The following is a 24,144-nucleotide window of genomic DNA, read 5'->3' on the forward strand; positions in this document are numbered from 1 at the left end:
CCCCCTTGATGAGTTTCTCGCTACGCCACTGATGTCTGATATGTATTTGATTTATAAACTAAGTTGCTTGCAAGCAAATAAAATGTCCTTCCTGCTTCCCTGGGGGCCAGTATATGTGTAACTTTGGTGAATGTAGCTCCGGGTTCGATCCTTGTTGGGAAGTGAGCTTGAGCTTCAACCACATTGGTCAGTGCAAGACTGTTGTAAAATAAACATATGTGGTGACTACCGGCAGTGAGCTCCTTCATGCCTAAGCGCTTAGCGTACGCGCCTTTCGACTGGAAGACCCGGGTTCGATTCCCGGCGTGAGCACATGTGGTTTCGATTCCATGTTAATCAGTAGGTCCCGTCTCATAAAGCCTTGCTGCCGAAAAGGACGTTAAACTCCAAATCAACTCAACTATCGGCAGTGTCATCACAAGAAGTAAAAATCTTATCAATAAGCTTACATTAAAAACTTCACTCTTTGATCATTTCTCTTTTTCCTCTTTTTAAATACAGAGCAATCAAAGTAATGCTATTCTCAAAGAACATGTACCTGAGGGCTTAAGGCAGCGTTTCCCAACCTTTTTCAACTTGCGGCACACTACAGGTGTAACTTAAATTCTCGCGGCACACCCATATATATATATATATAATAACCGTGGTATTTTAATGTGATTACTAATTTCCTTCTTACAGAGAAGAAAACTCGATCACTGATTTTTCCCCCGTGCTAAATCATTATACTTATTTTTCATTCTAATTTTAAAATAGAAAACAATAGCAATGAAATATAGGACTCGGGTTTTTAAAAATCCACTTTCTCTTTCGAAAACTGTATCTAACCTCTAACTAAAAGGGAAGATCACTAAATAACGAACAAACAAACAAATCTCCTATACTTTTAAAACACAAATGTAGGTAATTTGTATGCATGCTTGCTTTGTTGAATTTATTGAATGGTATGTTAAAATTTCAAGTTACGAAATAGTCTGCAACAACAAAGAAGTAATAATGGTCATGACAATGATAAATACGTTTTTCAACATTAAAAATGTACAGAAAAGTAACACAGTATGAAATTTAAAATTGTAGATTTATAGTAGAGGTTCATAGTAATGTGAAATATAAATATACATTTTCCCCTGTCTTGCAATTTGGTTCGTATAGAATTAACAATTTGTTTCGATTTTTTCGCGGCACACCAGCGGCCCATTCGCGGCACACCAGTGTGTCGCGGCACACCGGTTGGGAAACGCTGGCCTAAGGTGTTTACTGAATCTTAAGTATGAGGAAAAAGAAAACAGACTGAAAAACGTGGAATTTATTTACTAGTATAATGGAGATTCTTTTAAAGCCAACCTTAGACTCCCTGTCGCCAAGGATGTTTAAACGTTACTCAAGCGTAACTCCAAGACCATCAGAATTGAAGAAGATGAAATACAGGTACAAAAGGTAACCGATAAAGAAAAGAGAAACATAGAAATGGTACTCATCATAACAAAAATATGTCTACTTACACAAAAATGTTCTGCAGAATTTCAATACGTTTCATATCGCTAAAATCAAGGAAAAAAACCCTTTGGGTTCGAGAGAGAACTGGTATTCAGTGGAACCAGTTTTATCTTAACAATCTCAAGCAGGTACGACATACGTGGGTATTTCGAGTAGCGCTAATCACTTGGTGACCGTAACTACAATACCAAAATGCAGAATGTTCCATTGAGTAACGTTACTCAGCGTAACATAATTCAGAGCGTACCATTTTAAAAGTTACACTGACCAATAACGTTATTAACTAGGTGCACAAATGGGTTACAAAATAGTAACCGTAACAGATAACAAATTGTAATTATTGCACATTTCGTTAAGTTATCCACCCTTGCTAATTAGCTGAGGCGCATCTTCACATTCCAGAATTAGAAGCATAAGAAGGATAGTACTTTGAGCGAATCAATATTGTGTGTTGGATCTCTTTAGAGATATTATTTTATGAAATGTACCTGCAGGATAAATGCTGATAGTTATAGGATCTACAGAAATGTAGATGCTCGTAGTTACAGGATGCAAAGAACACCTGTCATTATCAGCCACGGAAAACAATGCACTCATTTTATTTCAATCGTCTACTCAATTCCGACCTTTCGCTGCAATTAAACATGTTTCAAACTTAAACGTTGTTACGTATAATATCCCAAATATTTTCATTCCATGCATATTTGTGTTAACATTACTAATGTAGATTTTCCAGTTGTGTTGATCCCTTATGGACTCTCGTTAATATATTTTTACGTAGGTATGCACCTTACAGGTAAGAACACAAAATAAAATTATTTGCACTCAAGTCTGTTACATTATTATTGCCAATTTGATCTATAAATGTTGCAAACTTATTGATACGTGCAGCAAATATGAACTGAGAAGGCTGAATTACGTTAGTAAGTTAGATTACGTTGGTACAGTATGTGGCATTTATTTCGTTAAGCTTTGCTAGATTTCAAAATGACAATAATTTATTATGAGTAGGAAAGTAGCTTATTTGGTTTGGCTTCTTTCACTTACTTAGTAAAAAATTTTGACCCGGTGGAGCTTATTGGAGAGTAGCTTAGATTACCCATATAGAGGTAAGTTACGTTGGATTAGTACGGTACCAATGTTAGGTTAACAGACCAGGTTAACATTTATTTATTTATTTAACGGCAGAGTTAAGGCTATGTTTGACTTTTCTTACACTCAACCAACATAATAAGGTATGTTAAGACACATTAGCTTAAGTTGAGTTACTAGGATAGGTAAGGTTAGGTTAAGGCAGATGAGGTTAGGTTAAATTAACACTAGTATTTACGTGTACCTACACATGGTTTTCGCAGTTACACAACTTTTCACAACAACTGTAACGGTTTCACACTCACAAAGCTACACTTTTAAAGTATTCTACACTGAGCACAAACAATCTATCGCGGGAAATGATATCAAATATAACTCTCTTACGTATCCAGTCACTCATTTTAACCATGATGTATCATTTGACATGGCTTCAAACTAGCAGCACTAAAAGTATTAACATAAAATAAAGCTTTTCTACAATGCAGAAATACTCCGCCGGCGGAAAGTAACATGTAATCAAGAACTCCTTCATATGCACTTACTCATTTAAACTGTAAAATTACTATTCTGTCAACAGACTATCACTAAAGAAATAATTGCGGTATGAGAGGAAAATATGTTTCAGACATCACATTCTCTTCACGTATTCTCTCTAGAGATGGGCAGAATCGAGTCCAAGAATCGATTCCACTCGATTCCTTACTGTACTCGATTCTCTTGTGCTCGGTTTGTCTGGACTCGATTCTGGATTCGGTTTAATTATTCTCACTCAGTGGCCTGCGTTGATGATCCTACGTTCATGACTTCATGTACGCGCTTTCTGGATTCGATTCTGGATCGGTTCTGTATTCGGTTTTATTATGCTCAATCAGTGGCTCACCTCCCTGGCAGTGCATTCAACAAGCTGCGTATACACAACACATTTCTGCTATTCATATATCAACTGATGGGAAACTAACCCTTACGCAGCGTAAAGAGCTTTGACTGAATTCACTAAAGTAGCGTACTCCTTGTTTCGTCTTGTTATCAGCTGAGGGAGGGAAAGGCCAGTAAAGCAAGCCATGAAAGGAGTAAGAATCGAGTCCAGCAGAAACAGTAAGGTAAGAAGTATGGAAGCAACAAATGCGGCACAGCGAATTGCAACATGCTTCTGTGCATATGATGCGCATTTTTTTAAATTTTTTTTTAATATAGCGTAGGCCTAGAATGTTTGTTTATTCACATTGGAGAGCCATGATTTATTACCGAAGTTTGTCCGATTCAATTGAAGAGAATTTTAATCGAGGAAGGAAATATTTCATAACAGAATAAAGGAAGATTTTAGCAAAATATAAATAATATCTTTCTGATTGAGGTAAATGACAACGTTCGTCATATTTCTTTAACATCTCTGTGACCAATTACGCATTCACCCAGCCGAAACGCCCCGTACCTAACAAGATGTTATTAGCTTAGAAATATTTTTACATAGGATAACAATACGCCTCTTCCCAGCAGATAAGTGTAATGTCATTACAACAAGTGAAAATGCTATGCCTGTAACTCGCATAAATTTGTATCCTACTTTAAACAATGATTTCCATATCAGCTTGGGTTGCGAAAAAGCGCATTAAAATTAAACCAATCGATCAATCATTGAATATCGGGAAGAATGAAGTAATTACCTATAGGCCTACACGAAAAAGTAAAATCGAATTAAATTACGATATCAGCTCAGTTTCCCTGTAACGTATTGCAATGTAGACAATTTAGTTATAACTAATCATTCTTACATTTAACCAACACAGAATAAACTATGATTCATAAATGAACTCTACTCGTAATCGATTATTATTATTATTATTATTATTATTATTATTATTATTATTATTAAGTTTAACATTCTGCGAGCATGAACCGAGGCTAAGATACGGTAATAATGAGATGGATAATAATAAAATAATAATGGTGGAATGACAAAAGTGGGTGGAAACAAGAGAACCCCAATAAAAACCCCACACAGTGTTTATCCACCACAAAGCCCACTTCTTCTTTTAGCACAGAAGTGCAATTTTGATCGCAGCTGTAGTTATTTCTAGTTCCCTGCATCTTTATTTATAATTATAGGCAACTGTATAGCAATCTGATAGCATTTGTGGCAGTTTCGGATCTAGAAGGTAAAAACGGGGGGTGGGGGCTACTAGGTCTCAGACTTTGATAGGTATGCTATGAGTTTACTATAAACTTTCAATGTATATAAATAATAGCTTAAATTATTTTTGTCACTTAGAAAACTGGGGGCTAGGCTCCCCGACCCCAGACTAGATCCACCACTGATTCGTGGTAGGATTTGCAGTACCTACCACAAATGCTGCATGCGTAATTCAACTCTGGACTTACTACATATCTCATAATTCCTATGGTTCATTATTATTATTGTGAGTGTATTGTAACTAGTGAATTGTAAGTAATGAGTCCAGAGGCTTTTCTAGAAATTAAAAACTGTGGGGGGCCAGCCAGACTTCAGAATATGATATGTATATCATGAGTTTACTATACACTTTCAAAAATACATAAAAAATAGCTTAAATTATTTTTGTCACTAAAAAACTGGGGGACCGAGGGCCCTGGCCTCGGGCTACAACCGCCACTGAATTTGTCGAAAAACAAGAAACGACACTGAGTCGTTGTACTGACTAGCGACGTATATAGGAATTTATTTTGAGGGGGTCCAAAGTTTTTCCGGGTGCATTCAAATTCAATATGAGAATAAATTATATTAAAATTTGTAAAATTACCCCTAAAATTATATTAAAATTACAGACAGATCGAGATTTTGGGGAGGGGGTCCGAACCCCAAGAACCCACCCTGCGTACGTCTTTGGTACTGACCACGTATCATTCTGTTGAACGTTATTATCTGGCGGGATAAAGCCATTCATAGAATGAAGGCTACAATAATTATAGCAAATGTGTGTGTTAAAATACGCGTATGGAACATCTGTAATTTAGAAATTGTAATTATCTTGTATATTGGTCCCATTGATTATGTTAATGTTGTCCCTTTATTCAAGTCTGACTGACCAGTAACGAACAAATAGGCTGATAAAGCATCTGCTTTCCTGTACTTCCACTCCGAGCACAGCTGGTCTCGATTCTGCTTGTGCTCACTTTTCACAAACCGAGTCCAGGACATCTGAATCCAGAATCGATTCTGTTTGTGCTCGGAATTTTTTTCTCATAAATGAGTTCTGAGCTCCGTACTCGATTCCCTACGCTTGCTCTGATTGGCTGGAATTGATTCCGAATCCCTTTGAACAGCATGCACCGTAGAGTGAACAGCCTACACAAGAACTCCACCCACTCGCTTGGCGACATTTGGCTTATGGTAAAGAGTGAGAGTGAACTTCAGTTAGCCTCATGTGCTTGCTGGTTACAAAGCGTGTGATTCAGTGTACAGAAACAACGGGAATGCAAATAAATGTGAAAAGGAGGGTAAACAATGAAATATATAGGTATGCATAAAATAGAGGGTGAGCAATATAAAAAGATTCTTCTAATTCGTGTTGCTAATCGTGGTGTACTTTATTAACTAAAATCCTACCAAATATATATATATATATATATATATATATATATATATATATATATATATATATATATATATATATATATATATATATATATATATATATATATATAGATAGATAGATAGATAGATAGATAGATAGATATAGATATATTACAATGCCAACTACGTAAAATTGTTATTACTTAACGTTGAATATAAATTGTTTGCCACTTAAATACCGTTAGATCGCAAGAGTGCGCTGGGGGGGGGGATAGAAATGAAGAAAACCGATTCCGATCCGAGTCCAGAATCGATTCTCTCCCTGCAGAATCGAGTACGTACTCGATTCTCAAAAGTACTCGATTCTGCCCATCTCTAATTCTCTCTCTATGCGTGTGTGTGTGTTTGTGTGTGTGTGTGTGTAGTGATGGGTAATTCCGGAGGGATTCGTTCCGAAAGAACGAATCCTTCAGAGGAATGAAAGGATTGAATCTCTGAAAGGAGTCGGATTCATTTGGGCGGATTCACTCACGGCATGGATTCACTCAGGAAGTTAACGGATTGAATCAGTGGATACGGTTGGTGGAACCAGATGGCGGAACCAAACAACAGACGAGTGCATTGATATGAATGGAGTCGGATTGATATGGATGGGACAAAAACAGTAGTAAAGAATAGACCGATACTGCACAACAGAGAAGCAAATGAAGCACGTACTGCGCATGTCTGGAAACAAGCAATCTTACGCGCTCTCGTGTCACTTTTCCGCAATATTCTAACCATCGCAACTGCTGTCACAACTGGAGGAGAGGGGGAGATCAGTTGCTAGTCTTATCACTATTTTTTCTTTCTTTCTTTTTGTTTTTACTGTTTCACAGGTGTTCAGCGTTACCAGGTCTATAATTTTTATTGCAAAATGAATAATACAGGAAATAGTTTTAACACACAAACTCTTATTCAATATATTCTGATGTAATGTCCATATAACACTATACTAATATAAAATTTGCAATTGGTTGTTTGATTAGGTTTTAATGCTTATTTCAACACACACTAAGATAATATGAAATAGGATTTAATGGACAAGATGGGATTCATATTCATAAAAATACATGGGGCCAACACAAGCATTTGGGGTCCCGAGCCCCCAGAATCGGAGACCTTGTCTTGATCCACAATACCTTTCTTGGGTACGACCTTCAATCAACGTTAATTAGCTATACTTTTTATAAAATAGTGGGCATGGTGCCTCATGTAAAATAGGGGCATGGTAAAGCGCTTACCTCTGGTGTGCAGGGTCCCTGGTTCGATCACGGGCCAAGTATGTTTGTGGTGGACAACATTGTGTCCGTGGATTTCCTTGGGTGTTTCCGTTTTCCAGGGCCGGATTAAGGGGAGGCTTAGGAGGGCTATAGCCCCGGGCCTCCTCTCTGATTAAAATCTCAACTGGCTATCTAAAAAGAATAATGAAGATACAATCATCATCATCAAAACAAAATATGACCAGAAATATGAAACATATTCATTTAACCAGGGGCGGATCCAGGACCGACTTCTGGGGGGGGCGGTGGGTTGTCATACTACTACTTTTAAGGGCTCCAAACTTTGGGATGGGTTTTATTTATATATATAAAATAAGAAAGCTTCCTCTTCTGGGGGGGGGCGATCGCCCCTCTGAATTCGCCCCTGTATTTAACTTTCCTACTGTACTTTCACAAAAATGTTATGTGAAGTCAACAACGGCCACATATTTTTTCAAGCCCCGGGCCTCTTGGGTTAATCCAGCTCTGCCGTTTTCTCCCACTTTCTGATTTCACCAATTCTTCCACTATCATTTACTTGCTTTAACCATGGTCTCCTTTAGCCTAAAGGGCATAATAGTGCATAATAAACTGAAATGAAATTTTTTATCAGATAATTCATGATAAGGACACTCATCTATTAAGATGCTGAAGGAATCCAATTGTTGTTGCGCTTGTTGTCATCAAAGAGGGCCTTGTTGTTTCCTTTAAAAATGGAATGAAATTCTAAACCAGACTAGGGAATGATATGTCATCTGTATTTAGCAAATACGAACTATAAAAAATGGAACCTAAACCTTACAGATTCTCCCCCTTCTGGCATTCATCCAGAAAATTTTCTCCAAAAGGGTAAGATCAAAATGTCACTATTTCCTAAAGGTCATGCCCTGCACAAGAATGATATGAAATAGTGATTTACTTACCTTATCCCTTTCCCTCTAGAGCTCCTTCGTGGCTAAGCGGTTATCGTACGCTCCTTTGGCGTGGAAAACCCGGGTTCGATTCCCGGCGGAAGCTTATGTGGTTCGGATTCCACATTAATCAGTAGGTCCCGTCTCAAATAACCTAGTTACTGAAAGGGACGATAAACTAAACAAACTCAAATCCCTTTCCCATTCCCTGCGAAATATGTGTGAAGGAAACTCTGCTTATGAGTTCCCATAATTCACCACACTTCTTTCATACTTTTGCGGAAAGGGAGTTTAGCTTCTCTTTCAGCATCGAAGATATTAATGTATGTGACGTGGGTGTACAACCTAATGACAAATCCGAACCACACGAAAAAATGAAAATTAAATCTTTCAGTTTTACGTCCCACGATTATGCCGGTTAGGCTAAAGGAGACGGCGATTATAAGAAATGAATAAAATGGTGGAATGAAAAAAGTGGGAGGAAACAGTAGAACTCCCGAGAAAACCCAAGAGCACGGTCTTTGTACACCACAAAGTCCATACGGCGCGAGGTGGGATCGAACCAGGAACCCTAAGCACCGGAGGTGAACGCTCTACCACTGAACCACACGAGTTGCTACTGGAAATACAACTCGAGTCTCCCGCGAGGAGAACCAAAATTGCGCGTAACGTTGTTTATTATTATTATTATTATTATTATTATTATTATTATTATTATTATTATTATTATTATTATTATTATTATTATTATTATACAGTTTATTAAAAATATATGTAATTCTCAAAATCAGGATAGACAATTGCCCCTTGCCCTCCCCAAATGACACTCCTACACAAAGAAGCCCGAGACTTCGTTTGATGTTGCTGGTATTACGTATTTAAATAAATAGTAAGAATGAAAATAACAAACATTTATGTTTTTGGCGTTTAATAGTCATGTAAAAAAATGAGAAGTAAAGAAGACCACTTGTTACTCTTTAATAGTTCCAACGTGAACTCTTGGCAAAACGCTTTAATAAAACAGAAAAATTCAAAGAAACAAACAATATCTGTATCTGTTCTTGTCCTATGTGCAATATTATCTCTGCCTTATCACGAAAAAATGGAACCTTGTGAACATGTTTCAAAACACTGCAAACTCTTCTTTTGCTTCTACTCATTCCAATTTCCCACACCACCACACTGCAGCAACTTCTCAGGCGATAAGAGTGGTTTGACAACTTTAGGTGAAAGGAGGAATTGAATTGGAGAGCCATATGAGAACTCACAATTATTCCAACTCATCGAAACCAAAGGATTCGATCCAGAGAGGAACGAATCCTTGTTTGGGGGAATCAAATCGAAAAAACTATGGAATCATTTAACTTTGCGGAACCAAAGGATTCGGTCCGGAGGAACGAATCCTTCTTCGGAACGGATTCAAAGGAACTGATTCCGGGAAAGGAACCAAACTGCCCATCACTATGTGTGTGTGTGTGTGTCTGCTCTTTTTTTTTTTTTTTTTTTGCTGCTACAGTGATGCCAGGTCCCCAGCTCGAAAAATCGCTAGTCTGATGCAAAATTCCGCCATATTCCACTAACCTAACTGAAATTCCGCTATTTTCCGCTTCATTATAAAATTAAATTAAACTAACGGTAAAATAAAGCACTGTTAACAAATCTGAAAAATATTTCACACATTAATGATAGACATAAACTCTAAATGGAGAGCCCTGATTCAGGCTCGAATCCACTGGAGTCACGGGGGGCCGCCCCCCTAAACTTTGGCTGGCTCCCATAAAACTTCACGATACGCTTGTAAATAAACTATAATATGGTGATGAAGTATAATATAATTGGGTCGGCCCCCTCTAACTTCTACCGGGACTCCCTAAATTTTTGGGCTGGCAACGGATTTAGTACTTTACAGACACGTATCCAGGAATTTTATTGGGAGTGATATGTAGATTTTTACAATTAGAGTATTAATTCGGCATTAATATAAATTGTTAATTAACTCTGTAAAATACGCATAAAGCTATATCAAATGTACTCCCATGCGCAAAAAAAATTGCGCGTGTACTGTAACTCAAGATTTTTCGCATTTATTCCATTTTCCTTACGTTTATGGGTAAAACTCAGTTATTAGTATGTGGAGATAATAGAATGCAATCCATCTAAGAAGATATTTCCAAAATATATAATAAAATAATAAAAATATAAGCAAAAAACAAAATTATTCTCGGTTTTGTGTATACTGGCAACGATGATTTCTAGGGATTTTTTCAGTAGCAGATCACAATTGCGGAGGGAATTCAGTAGGGGAATCGAGAAGTTGGATCAAGTAACTGATAGTGGACTAAAATGTTGCATTTATTGGTTAAAACCTAGTGTGTAGATTGCCTGCCAAATATAAATTAGCTTCTGTAACTAAGATGTCGTACGAAAATATAGAATTAAACAGAAAAACTCTTATCTTAAGGTTCGAAGCGATACGCACCATGATTAAGAAGATTATTTCTTTAAAAAAAGGAGCCAACACAACATAGCCTTCGTGGCTAGGTGGGTAGAGTAGCGGAGTCGTAGTTATTTTATTATTTTGACACCACATCGAATCCCATCCCATCCCATCCCATTTCTTTTTCTTTTCTTTCTTTCCTTCTTTTCTTTTTCTTTTCTTTTTTTTTACAAAACATTATAATTTTCATGTTAATAAGAACCGAAGCAATATAATAAGGACAACTTACTGATATTTTGCTGTAATGACGTATTTATCCAGGATTAGAGATCTATTGTTAATAGCTATTGTTTTCTGTTCATGTTGTTGTATAGTTTCTCTCATCCTGTTTTCTTGGGGAAAAAACAATTTTGCCTCCAACGAAGTGTGAAGGATATATACGGACAGAAAAAGACATCTTAGTACCAAACGTGATTTATCGTGATGAAGTGGACTAGTTTGGCATTAATAAAAAGAAAAAAATTGAAGTTTGCTTTTCTTTAGGTTTTAGCTAAAAAAAAATTCTTTATAAAACTATACTTTATGAGGCAAGGTGTGTGATCATACAAACAAATGTAGCTAGGGAGTGAAAGATAATTGTTTATACAAACATTTTACAGGTTTAGGTGCGTGAAACACCAATACACCATGGTCTCGCTTATCCGACCATCCTTTGTTCCACATACCATATGATCCGATATATCATTGCAAATAGCACCAATCGGCAAGAAGATCTGCAAGCTGTGGTCTTAATCTATTTTTCATGCTGTGGAGTCTATCGCCTAGCGCGCCCGCCTACACCTTGACTCATACGTCTATCATTCAGTGCAGACACGTATCCAGGGTTTCTATTCGGAGGGGGCCCAACACGAATCCTCGTAAGCACGTAATTCTAATGTTTTTAAATATCAATAATAATAATAATAATAATAATAATAATAATAATAATAATAATAATAATAATAATAATAATAATAATAATAATAATAATAATAATGCAACAGTTCTGTACCTCTCTTAAACTTTTTCCTACTTTTCATTTATAAACCGGTTTATTTTGGAAACTGCATTATAGCACAAACAAAATGAAAAATATTTTCGAGAGAAATGTAACTAAAGAAAACTGTCTGCTACGTATATCACATAACGAAAATAGCAAGAAGACATGAAGTGTATCGTTCTAATATATTAAAGTTAAAAACAGAACGGAAACGAAATGTTAATCCTATTTAAAACTGTTCTTTAATTCCACCTGGTCAGTGGCGTATTTACGATTTTGTTTCGGGAGGGGCTTTGCTAACTTTCAGGGGGGGGGCTTTGCCTGGAATTGTAAAAATTCTGCAAGATATTTCATTTACTTTACTATACTAAGTAAGTTTTCGTGGGGGGCTTAAGCCCGGAAGCCACCCCCCTAAATACGCCACTGCACCTGGTATAATGGCATAATGGTATGTTCTTAGAATTATAACAAGACAACAGCACATTGCCCAAAGTTTGGACGCTGACTACTAGTAAACTGATATAAAAGAACCTCAAAAGGGTAAAGGCAAGTTTATTAAAAAGTGCTTGAGTTTCGGAGAGTGACAGCTCTCAGGCTCTCACGCTGGATACGTCCCTGATTCAGTGCAGTGCAGTTATTTGTTATAAAAACATTATTATTAGATGCGTAATATGTAAAATTATATCATAAGTTTTAATTTTAATAGGTTTTTTCTTAACACATCCACATTATCCAGCGTTCTGCCTGCCTGTTTATGTCAGATAAGCGAAACTTTACTGTATTTCCAAAGCTAGCATATACATGAACTAGAATTGTATCGTCCTAGAACAGACAATAGTCCGAAATGCTTATATTAAAAGGGTGGAATAAAAAAAGCATAAGTACTGATTTGGAAGCGTGAGAACAAATTAAAAATAATTGAATATATTTCCTAGGTATCAGATTATCATCTTATTATGTCGATGTGTATTCTTTTTTAAACATAGTTTTAAAAGTTATACCATTCGCAATATTCCTGAAGAAATCGAAAGAAAAACTCCTTCTGCCTCTTATGGCAAAGCGGCTTAAGTGCATGGTCCGAAACCGATTCCCACGTTAAGGTATAGATAAAGTTCCCGTACTTCAAAAATGCAAATCCGGGACGCTACTAAATTACGAGAATCTTTGAAATGCTTAAAATTGAAAGAAGTGTTGAATACTAATTTACTTTCCTCCATTAGATGGAGTTGTTCAAGTATTACGTTATCACATTTTTATTCATTTCACTAGATCTTCCAAGGACGCCAATTTCTCTTTAAATTTGGGGGGGGGGGCATTCAAATGCAGAAGATATATATATGAGAATTTTAAGACAAATTACACTGAAATAATGCCAAATATTGTATATTCATAAATACAAAGGAGGCCTACATGAGCTTTGAGCGGGCCCGGCCCCCCAGGATCGGCGCCCTTGCCTTCTTCCTAGTTAAGCAAACGTAAGCAGATGATTTACTCCCTCCCCCTGGTAAGCAAAATTGTTTTTTTTTTTTCCTCAAGTTCTGTTGTGTTTCGTGAAATAACAGCAGGAATTTCCTGATTACTTAACCATCTAAATGAATGTTTTCACTTAGAGCCATCCCGTCGATTCGCGTTGCCTAGGACTAAAATAAATTAAGGGTCAATAATGAAGATGAGACTTCAATATCAAACATGAAGAGACATGTGGATCGGAGATCTGTCTTTGTTCCAACTTTGATTTTTTCAAATCCATGATGGGAAATTATATTATGAGTACAATTTTCGAAATTAATAGTATACAATTGTAAAAATATCTTACAAAACGATGGTTTATTGCAAAATACTTTGACTCAAAGAATAAATTACAAGTAATAAAGTTGTTACTTTTCCTGAAGAGTCTAAGTCGTGAATGAGACGGAAGCTGTCGAGCGTAGTGCTTGGAACGATTGCCTCACTTGTTCTATCTTCCCGTGGCGCAGCCTTGATTCGACTTGATCCTAAACGGATTATTCAGAAGTCGAAGTCGGAAGATGTTTCCCATTTTTCCAAAACACTCTTGGTCGATTACAATCTGCCTCATTCGTGAGGAGACAATCCCATGCCGTAAGCGTCGGTGGACCACCGATAGGCAACTAGTGACATGTCCCCAAAAATTGGTGGTCCCGCAGCCAAAAATTGGTCCCACTTCCGTTTTGAAAATTATACCACCACCGGCAGAGAAGCGACGGAACGCCAACGAACCACAAAATTATTCCCCTAAAATACGTTAAATCGCCTATATGCGTAATTTCTTTCCATCAAGATGAGTCTAAAAACCTTTTTAAAAAAATAAAACGAAAGTGTCCTGAGCTGGGCGTGAACCATCAACCTTAGGGTTGCTAATTGCGTGTTCTTCGGAATTCGTCAAGGAGGCGATTATGAAGACACAGCTTGTAGAGTGATAAATCGTTGAAGTCTTTTTAATATTTCTAATCAGAGTGCTTCTTTAACCGTGTATATTTGAAGACAATTGTTCGGAATCAAATCAAATGCACTCGTCATGTAATTTTATAACAAAATGGCAAGCGTCTATTTACTTTTTTCATAGTTCTCCCATATTCACTTGCTAGTGATCGGCGACAGTTGCCAACTAAATTCATACAATTATACGCACCCACCTCAAGATTTTTCACTTCATGATGTAAAGGCAGGAGTTACTCTTGACCCCCGGAGCTCAAATATTGTCCTTATAATAACAATTCGTCAGGGAAAAATAATATATAATAATAACCGCATGCACATGACTGGCGATAGTTCATGTTGGTCCCTTTACGATTCTCCGTGACAAATCAAACGAGCGCGGACCAAAATGAAGTCCTTGAGCTAGCGGCAATCCTTCGACGCGTCGCTATATCGACAATCGCCATTTACCGGCAAGTGAGCCACTAGAAGTTGGCGACGTTTACGGCATGGGAAAGCTAATAAAAAAAAAATAAAATAAATAAAAAAAATAATAATAATAATAAAAATAATAATAACAATAATAATAATAATAATAAATCTAAAGCCTTATAAAAAGTTTTCTGAAAAGTTACATCTGGCAAAATCATTTGTTGGTATTCCAGAACTGTGAATTCACCTTTATTCATAATTTACTTCTATCGTAGTTTTGATATGGGAATGATATGTCTGAAACTAACACAGGTCATTAATACTTTTTTTTTTTTTTTTTTTTTGCTTTACTCAGATTTAGCAGTTTTACTTAACAGTCAGTCAATTTGGATCTGTGATATCAGAGTTTTAGAGCTTTCCTTAATTTTTTCATTTCTAAAAAAGTTTGCAACTAACACCATTAACGTATCTCTTTCGATATTTCCATATGTAATGGCTTGGTCACTCCCAGCATATTTCAAGCAATAAAATATTTACGGTGTCTTACTCCATTAATCCGAACTACATTTTATATCCAACAACTCTGTGCATTTTCCCTTAAATCTGCAAACTTTCTACTAGGTTAAAACTCAGTATTTTCTATTTTCTTCCTTTCTTGCTAAAACGAAAGTGTTCTTTAGACAACCTGGAATGATGACTCTATACTACATTATGTTGCATAGGGCATTTTATGTAGCATATCATTTGACAGTTGGACACTTTCTTTTTATATTGAAAGCAACAGGGATTAAGTCCTTCTACACTTACATGATAAGTAAACACATTCTTTTTGATTCGTGGAATTGTGCCAATGCACTAGGTCCAGAGAGTTTTTAATTTAAGATAATAATAATAATAATAATAATAATAATAATAATAATAATAATAATAATAATAATAATAATAATAGTTATTATTATTATTATTATCATTATTTTATTGACTTAGGTTTTCCTAAATATTAAGCAATATTTCACAAAAAGCTGGTATTTTTAAACAAATGTGTTCAATATCAAGTTTTCATAAAAGTAGCCACTCTCTCCTATAAATAATTTCAGAGGGGCCGCGGTGGCTCAGTGATAAAGCGTTCACCTTTGGTGCATGGGATCCTTGGTTCGACCCCAGCTCGCACCAAGTGAATTTTGTGGTGGAGAAACACCATGTGCATGGGTTTTCTCGGAGTTCTTCCGTTTTCTCCCACTTTTTTCTTTCCACCATTGCATTCATTTCTCATCATCACCGTGTCCTTTAGCCTAGCCGGTATAACCGTGGGTCGTAAAACTTAAAGATTTGATTTCAAATAATTCCAACCCAAACAGTTGCAGGAAGTATGTCATTTCGAATAAAACAAACCACTCTATAAAATTCTGAGTATTATTATTTTTATATATATACAATTCTAGCGGACCTTATTTCTAAATCGAAGGGTAAGAAGACTAAATTCACTCTCTTATTATTATAAATTCATTTCAATTGAAGCAGTTAAAATAGTTGGGAAAAATTAGAAAGCCATACCCTATATTCCAGTGTGCCACAACCGGATAACGTGGCACACTGGCGTGCCCAGCAAAATGAACAGTGTGACGCAAACTTTTACCTATTATTTACAAGAATATTTGTCGAGTTTATTTTATTTATTATTATGAACGATTTTTCCACGGATCAGCTCTCTGTATACAATTAAACAAGCAAGTATCACATTGAGGGAATGAGTGCAATTATTTACTTTAATAGTAATAGAAATATATATATATATATATATATAGTATTTTCTACCGGGAATAACTGCATCCGGTCTAGAAAGCTGGGACTAACAACAAAGGAACCCGATGTGCTAAACACACACCACCTACGCACTTCAATACACCAACGAAGGTGCAGACTATTCATGAATTAAAGTCTCTCACCCAATGTATTCTCCTAACATGTCTCCCAGCGATTACAACATTTTTTGGTATCTCAATCACTTCCTAGTAGGATAGGTTTACCTAGAGACCACTGATTAAGCTGGTATTGGATGTTTCACTTTCTTACCTTTGGAGTTGACAGTCATCGGTTGGACAATCTCACACGCAAATATCTAATATTAACAACGTTTCTTCTATAATTTCGTAATATTGTATTATTTCTTTGTATTATTTATTAGGTTGGTTAGGCTTGTTTCAACACTTTTCTCTTTGCACCTACTTATTACCTATACCTTAACGTAGGATAAAAATACACTAGCTCTCACCGGGAATCAAATCCAGAACCAATGCACTTGAACCATTTGGCAACAACAAGGCACATTTAAATAGAAGTTTCGATTTTGTTAGGAAAATTGTGATTAGGTGTAACATTTAAAAATATATTTAAGAATGGGTACTTATGAAACGCACTGAATTTTCTCGCTCGAATTTCTTAAACTGACTCGTGTTAGGCTGCAGCTATTACTGAAACATTTATTTGTGTAATGCGAATAAAATAATGTGTTTTTGGAAAACTTTGTTCGAAGCAACTTATGTCCAAAAGTAAAGTAACCATTGGTCATATTTCTGTTAGAAATAACTTATGCCATATATTAGAATTATTAAGGAAATAATTGTATGTGAACTATGAGCAAAAGCGTCCGAGTACTTTCTGAGAAATCGTCAAAAAAGTCATCCCCAAGAATAAAATATCCCTTGTGTATCTTTTCAGGACAAACGAGTTATGCTATTTATGAAATACGAACAAAATTGCCTGAGTCGTTCTCCACAAAATCGTAGGGTAAATCTTACTCCGAAAAGTATTATACCACTTCTAGCTTTTTAGGATGATGGAATTATGCCGTATCGTTAGGTTATTTATGTGACATTTATTTATGAAATATGAACAAAATTGGGTCAGGCGCTAATGGGGAAATCGTCGAAGAGTAGGCTAAACTACCCTTCTGAATGTTTACAGGACGAACGAGTTGTGTCATATTGTTAGGTTATTAATGATACATTTATTTATAAAATGTGATTGAGAAAATTGTTCGAAAAAACGCATCCCATACAGTAAATTACACCTTACGTATTTTTTCAGAGCAATGATTCAAACTATATTTGTAAAAAAATAAGCAAAATCTTTACAGCTATTTTTGAAACAATTTAATTATTTTAAATTTTCATCCTTCAGTAAACTACCCGTATTTGTATGTGTCGGAGAATATAGAATTCGAAACGATAAAGTGTTATAAAAACATCATGTCTAGACTTAGGTCCAGATACGTCGACCAGTATGGCCTCTATTTGAATGCATGTAAAAGCATGACGAACCGACAAACAAACAGATGGACAGACATCAAAATCACTTTTTCGATATGTGGGGGCGTGAAACTTGAATTCATTGAAATCTCGAATTCGATTTTTATCACTATTACTACAATTTCTTCTTTCGTCGCTTGAACGTGAAAAAGAATAGGAATACAACGACACGTAAGGTGATAATTTGTAATTCCCAAAATTTAATGAGTTACGTTTAATGTGTTGCCATGCTAGAAAAAAAAGCTTATGCCTGTTTGTTATAGCCTATCATTTTAATATCAGTTTTTCACGCTAATATATAATGTAGAAATATGGTATGATTATCGTTCATATTCATTCTATGTTTGGAAATATTCGTGTTCCGTATACATAGATCTGTATAATTTAGTTACGTTCAACGAAAGCATTCTTGGACTTGTGGATATGAAAAAAAGAGAGAGAGAGTCAATACTCTAAAAAGCAAAAAACAAGCACACACACACACACACACATAAACGATCATTTAACATCAGGTCGATGTAACAAGGGGTAAGACTGGACAGACTTTCAAGGTCGCGTATGTTCTTCCTGACACACAAACCCGAAGTGAGTTGTCTGCTGTTCAAGAACGGGAAGTAACATGCAAGACTATAAACTGAAAACAATAACTGTTTCCAATAGTACACGTATTCTAATACTGAATAAATACGTCGATTAAAGGATACTACCAATAAATTGTTTCCTTATTATATTGTTTCGGTTCTTATTAACATCAAAATTATACACTTCCTATAATGTTTTGTAAAAAAAAGGATGGGATGGGATTCGATGTGGTGTCAAAATAATAAAATAACTACGACTCCGCCACTCTATCCACCTAACCACGGAGGCTACATGGTGTTGGCTCTTTTTTTTTAAAAAAAAATAATCTTCATAACCATGGTGCGTATCGCTTCGAACCTTAAGATAAGAGTTTTTCTGTTTAATTCTATATTTTCGTACGACATCTTAGTTACAGAAGCTAATTTATATTTGGCAGGCAATCTACACACTAGGTTTTAACCAATAAATGCAACATTTTAGTCCACTATCAGTTACTTGATCAAACTTCTCGATTCCCCTACTGAATTCCCTCCGCAATTGTGATCTGCTACTGAAAAAATCCCTAGAAATCATCGTTGCCAGTATACACAAAACCGAGAATAATTTTGTTTTTTGCTTATATTTTTATTATTTTATTATATTTTTTGGAAATATCTCCTTTGATGAATTGCTTTCTATTATCTCCACATTCTAATAACTGAATTTTACCCATAAACGTAAGGAAAATGGAATAAATGCGAAAAATCTTGAGTTACAGTATACGCGCAATTTTTTTTGCGCATGGGAGTACATATAAGTTGTAAATCCGGGTTATCTATGGTCCTCGTGCCCTCATCCCTGCGTACGTGCATATTGCATTCTAGTACTTCATAATTATAACATTTTATTGCCCTTAAATAACTTATTATGGTTAAAATTAGCAAACCATAAGGAAGGCCAATGATAGAATATTTAAATGCAGTTACGAAGAAGAAGCCTTATCAAAGTATAAAACAGCTCTTGCAAGGAAGATAAAAGTTTTAAAATTTTCATGTTGCCCACCAACCTGTGGTACAGGTGAGAAAGAAGAAAAAGAAAGAACTTTAGCTAAGCTCGTCGATTATAGCTATATGGCTTCTAGCGGATGCTAGCTACAAGTTGCAATAACCAGAGATGCATCTTATTACTCAATTGCAATTCCTATATTGAATGAAAGCAGCAGTAGGGGCATGCATGGACACTTGTGTAATTCTCCTCTGCTCTTTTACAGTAAAATGTTAATCAGTAGGTCCAGGTTTCATATAGTATCGCTGCTGAACTGAACGTTAAACTCAGGGGCGTCATTTAGGGGGTCAGGGAGGGGCAATTGCCTCCCCTGAGTTTGAGATTTCTATAGACTTTATCAATAAAATGGTAGTAAATCAGTGAAATACGCGAAATTTTCCTTATATCAAGGGGTTTCCCCCAAGCAAAATCTGAAATGACGCTCCTGGTTAAACTCAACTCACCATCTCCTCTCCTCCTACATGCAGCGTTCTTGAAAACGGGACAATCCCGTTCATTGAAATTTGTGTAATTTTCCTCTACAAAACTATATTAAACATTTTAGAAATAAAGAAATGCTTTCTAACTTAATTTGTTTACTTCTATCAAGCTATGGGAGAAAATTGGAAGTTTTAAGATAGGGTTTCAAAAGTCGCCACAGATTTCTGTATCTTTCGTCCGTCGCCGCTTTGTCGACAGAGCAACGAAAACTCGTAACGCGTAGCGGAATTCCGCTTTAATTGACAACACTGCCTAACTATGCTGGCTCTACCTACGAGCACAGAAACTTCCTTGAAAAAATTTACTAGTTATGATAATCATAGATTGTAATCAAAACTGAATAGTTTAACAACAAACACTGTTACTATAAACAGACACACAAACAACCTAAGTGCAGAAATCATAGCAGAAATAATTATTCCACTTTCCACTATTATTCAATATAACGGCAAATGATTCTTAACTATACATTAATCAACATTTTCCACATAATATAACTTTGTGTATGATTTTCGAAGGAACAATCGCTAAAGTAATTTTCTTTTATACCCATTTTCATTGCTCCCCCTCACTCTCTCAATCAATAAATGACACTCCACGGACACGTCAGTAGGATGGGGACACTTGGCCATGTTTTTTCCTACTGTGCATGCGCAAACCCTTGACGCTGATTGGCTGGCGCAGCTCACGTGGCCCTGCCCCCCTTCACGCTGACTGGCTGGCCCCGGAACCTGCCACGCCCCATCACGCTGATTGGCCGGCGCGGGACCCCGCCCCCTTCTAGCTGATTGGCTGGCCCCGCCCCCTTGGCGACGCCCCTTGACGCTAATTGGTTGGCACTCGACACCGACCCTTGACGCTGATTGGTTGGCCACGCCCCCGGCCAACCACGGTCTTTTTCGACCTCCATTTTAGGAGTATCTACTGCGCGGATTGGCTGGCACCGGACCCGTCCCCTTTACGCCGATTGGCTGGCGCCGGACCCTGGTCCTCGGGATGCCGCGCTAATTGGCCGGCGCGGAACCCGTCCCTTAACGCTGATTGGCCGGCCACCTGGCGCCAGACCCCCGCCCGCGCACCTCGGAATATGAGAGTTTTCGAACAGGCTACATAATATTCGTTCCCTTTTATGAGCAGTTTTAACATAGCAGAAATTACACAGAGACTACGAACACATAGCAGAGCAGATAACACATTCTCCAACCGCCTATTTAACATAGCACATATTACATAAGACCATATAACATAGCAGGGGTGAACTCATTCCCTTTTATGAGCACCTCTAACATAACAGATATTACACAGAGACTCGTTCCCATTTATGAGCATATTTTCCACCCCTTATTTAAACATAGCAGATATTACATAAGACTATATATCATAACAGAGCTAATAAAAGACTATGGCTTATTAACATAACAGCAAAGATTCGTTCCGTTTTATGAGCACTTTTCTCAACATAGCAGAGAATAATGGGGGTGTATTTTCCCTCCATTTTGTATTCAAGATGGAGACCAATTTTTGACCAACTGCGCATATGCGCAAAACTGTTCCGATTCCCCCGGAGCAGATTGCCGTTCTCTTTTACGAGACTATGGCAACATAATAGAGCAGAGATTAAAAAATAACAACTCACACACCCACCCACACACACACACACAAACACACACACACACTTGATCGCTTATGCGCAGTAAAATTAAATTTCCAATTTATTACAGATTGCACGCATGCGCAGAAAATTACAGTAGACTACAGACTAAGAGCACATAACAGACTGTTCCATTTGCAGTGCCAGTTTCGGTTCAGGAGAGCAGACTACGTGCAAGGAGTAGGTCGTAAAAGACTATGACCTATTTTTCATCCCCTAAATAACATAGTATTCCGGTTCAGATTAAACACACACAAACACCCACACTTCGTTGCGTATTCCAAATCCGATTTAGTAGAAATAACACGCTTGCGCAGAAACATTTACATTTCCGATTCGACATGCTGATCACGAATACCATATTTATTAATACCTGGGTCTTAAAGTTTATGTGGGATACGCCCCTCCTATGACAATTTTAACCGATTTGGATGAAACTCGGTATATGGGGGTTTTCGGACATGCTGGTTACGAATATTATATTTATTTTTACCTGGGTTTATAGTTTATGTGAGATACGTCCTTTGTATTACACTTAAAACCCAATCACTCATAAACGAAGCAACATATTGAGGTGGCGTTTCCACATTTAGCAATTGGTCATCAACTACTACAAGTTCGAAAATAATGACCATCGAGGTCAAAGGTCAAAATATTTAAAACTTAACTCGAAAACGGAGCCACATATTGAGATGGTGTTTCCACATTTAGCAATTTGTCATCAACTACTACAAGTTCCAAAATAATGACCATCGAGGTCAAATTTTAAAATACTCAGAAAAAAACTTAATTACTCGGAAACGAATCCAATTATTGAGTTGCGGTTTCCAAATCTAATAATAGGTCATCAACTAGTACATGTTAAAAAAGTACTGACTATCGAGGTCAAAGGTCAAATAACTTGTAAACAGCGCGTCGGATAAATTTGTGTGACCTATTCAGTTTTGTACCAAGCAGAAAAAGTGAAGAATGAATAAATTTGAGTGACTTATTTGCTATTGTAATAACGAGAAAAAATCAAAACAACGCCATTTTTAACTAGTGCAGAATTTCTGTACATTTTGGGTTATTCAAAATAAACGAAAAAATTAATTTGGATGGAGTAACGAAAAAGAAAGCAAAGATATGCCATTTTAACTAGCTGAGAATTTAAAGAAACAAAGGGAACCTATTCAATTTTCTACCAACGAGAAATGCCATTTCAACTAGCTCAGAATTTATGTGCCTTTTTGTGCTAAGGTCTGTTTTAACTAGCTGAGAATTATATGTCTTCTTGTACTAATTAAATAAACGAAGAAATATTGTACCAAGGAGAAATGCCATTTTTTCTAGACCATGTTCTAATATTTAAACAAACGAAGGGGTGAATTTGAGTGACCTATTCAATTTTGCACCAACGAGAAATGTCATTATAACTAACTGCGTATTTTAATCCATTTTGTACTATTTAAATAAACAAACAATCGGATAAATTTAACCGGCTCAGAAGTTCAATACTATTTTGTACTCTTGAGTGAGCTTTCCAATTTTGTAGCAAGAAGGACTATTTTCTAACTAACTCAGAATTTTATTTCATTTTGTAATATTCAAATTTGGATGGAGTGTTTAGTTTTGTACGAACCAGAAAAATTTGATTGGATTATTTCCTTATGTACCAACTGGAAAAAGTGAAGGGCCATTAATCAAATAAATGAAGGAATAAATTTGGGTAGAATATTTAGTTTTGTACCTAGCAAAATAAGAAAAAGAAGTGAAGAACGAATAAAATTTGGATGGACTATTTTCTTATGTACCAACAAAAGTGGAGGAAATTTGAGTGGCATGCATACTTTTGTACCAACGACAAAAAAGAAACCGAAGGAGCAATAAATTTGGGTGACCTATTCAGTTTTGTACTAAGCAGAAAAAATGAAGGATAAATAAAATTTGCACCAGAAAAGCGAAGAAGGATCAGCTTTCTATACTTTTTGTGCCATTTAAGAAAATAATAAAATTATTTGGGGTGTCCTATTTCCTATTGTACCAACGAGACCATTTTTAACTAGCTCAGAATTTCTAGACCATGTTGTACTATTTAAACGAACGAAGAGATAAATTTGTGTGACCTATTTAGTTTTGTACCAAGCAAAATAAGAAAAAGAAGTGAAGAACGAATAAAATTTGGATGGACTATTTTCTTATGTACCAACAAAAATGAAGCACCAACGACAAAAAAGAAACCGATGGAGGAATAAATTTGGGTGACCTATACAGTTTTGTACTAAGCAGAAAAAAAATTGCACTAAAAAGCGAAGAAGGTAAAATTTAAATAGCTCAGTATTTATATACATTTTTGTACTACTAAAATAAACGAAGGAATAAATTGGGGTGTTCTACAGAAGAAA

At 36.3% G+C, this 24,144-nt stretch overlaps 1 protein-coding gene across 5 annotated transcripts in view; it reads right to left on the reverse strand.

The window, feature by feature from the left end:
- Window positions 1–3,683, reverse strand: part of LOC145662110 (uncharacterized) — a 30,567-nt gene extending 26,884 nt beyond the window's left edge. For 2 of the 5 annotated variants that reach the window (XR_014126991.1, XR_014126989.1), the window contains exon 1: window positions 2,838–3,683. The gene's annotated coding sequence lies outside the window, so the exon portion shown is untranslated. The remainder of the gene's footprint in view (window positions 1–2,837) is intronic. The other 3 variants (XM_081727460.1, XM_081727452.1, XM_081727447.1) reach the window with 3 other exon arrangements.
- Between the last annotated feature and the right edge of the window lie 20,461 nt (window positions 3,684–24,144).

Source organism: Thermobia domestica, chromosome 1 (genome assembly GCF_964235325.1).
Source record: "Thermobia domestica chromosome 1, izTheDome1.hap1.1, whole genome shotgun sequence".
Classification (NCBI taxonomy): domain Eukaryota; kingdom Metazoa; phylum Arthropoda; class Insecta; order Zygentoma; family Lepismatidae; genus Thermobia; species Thermobia domestica.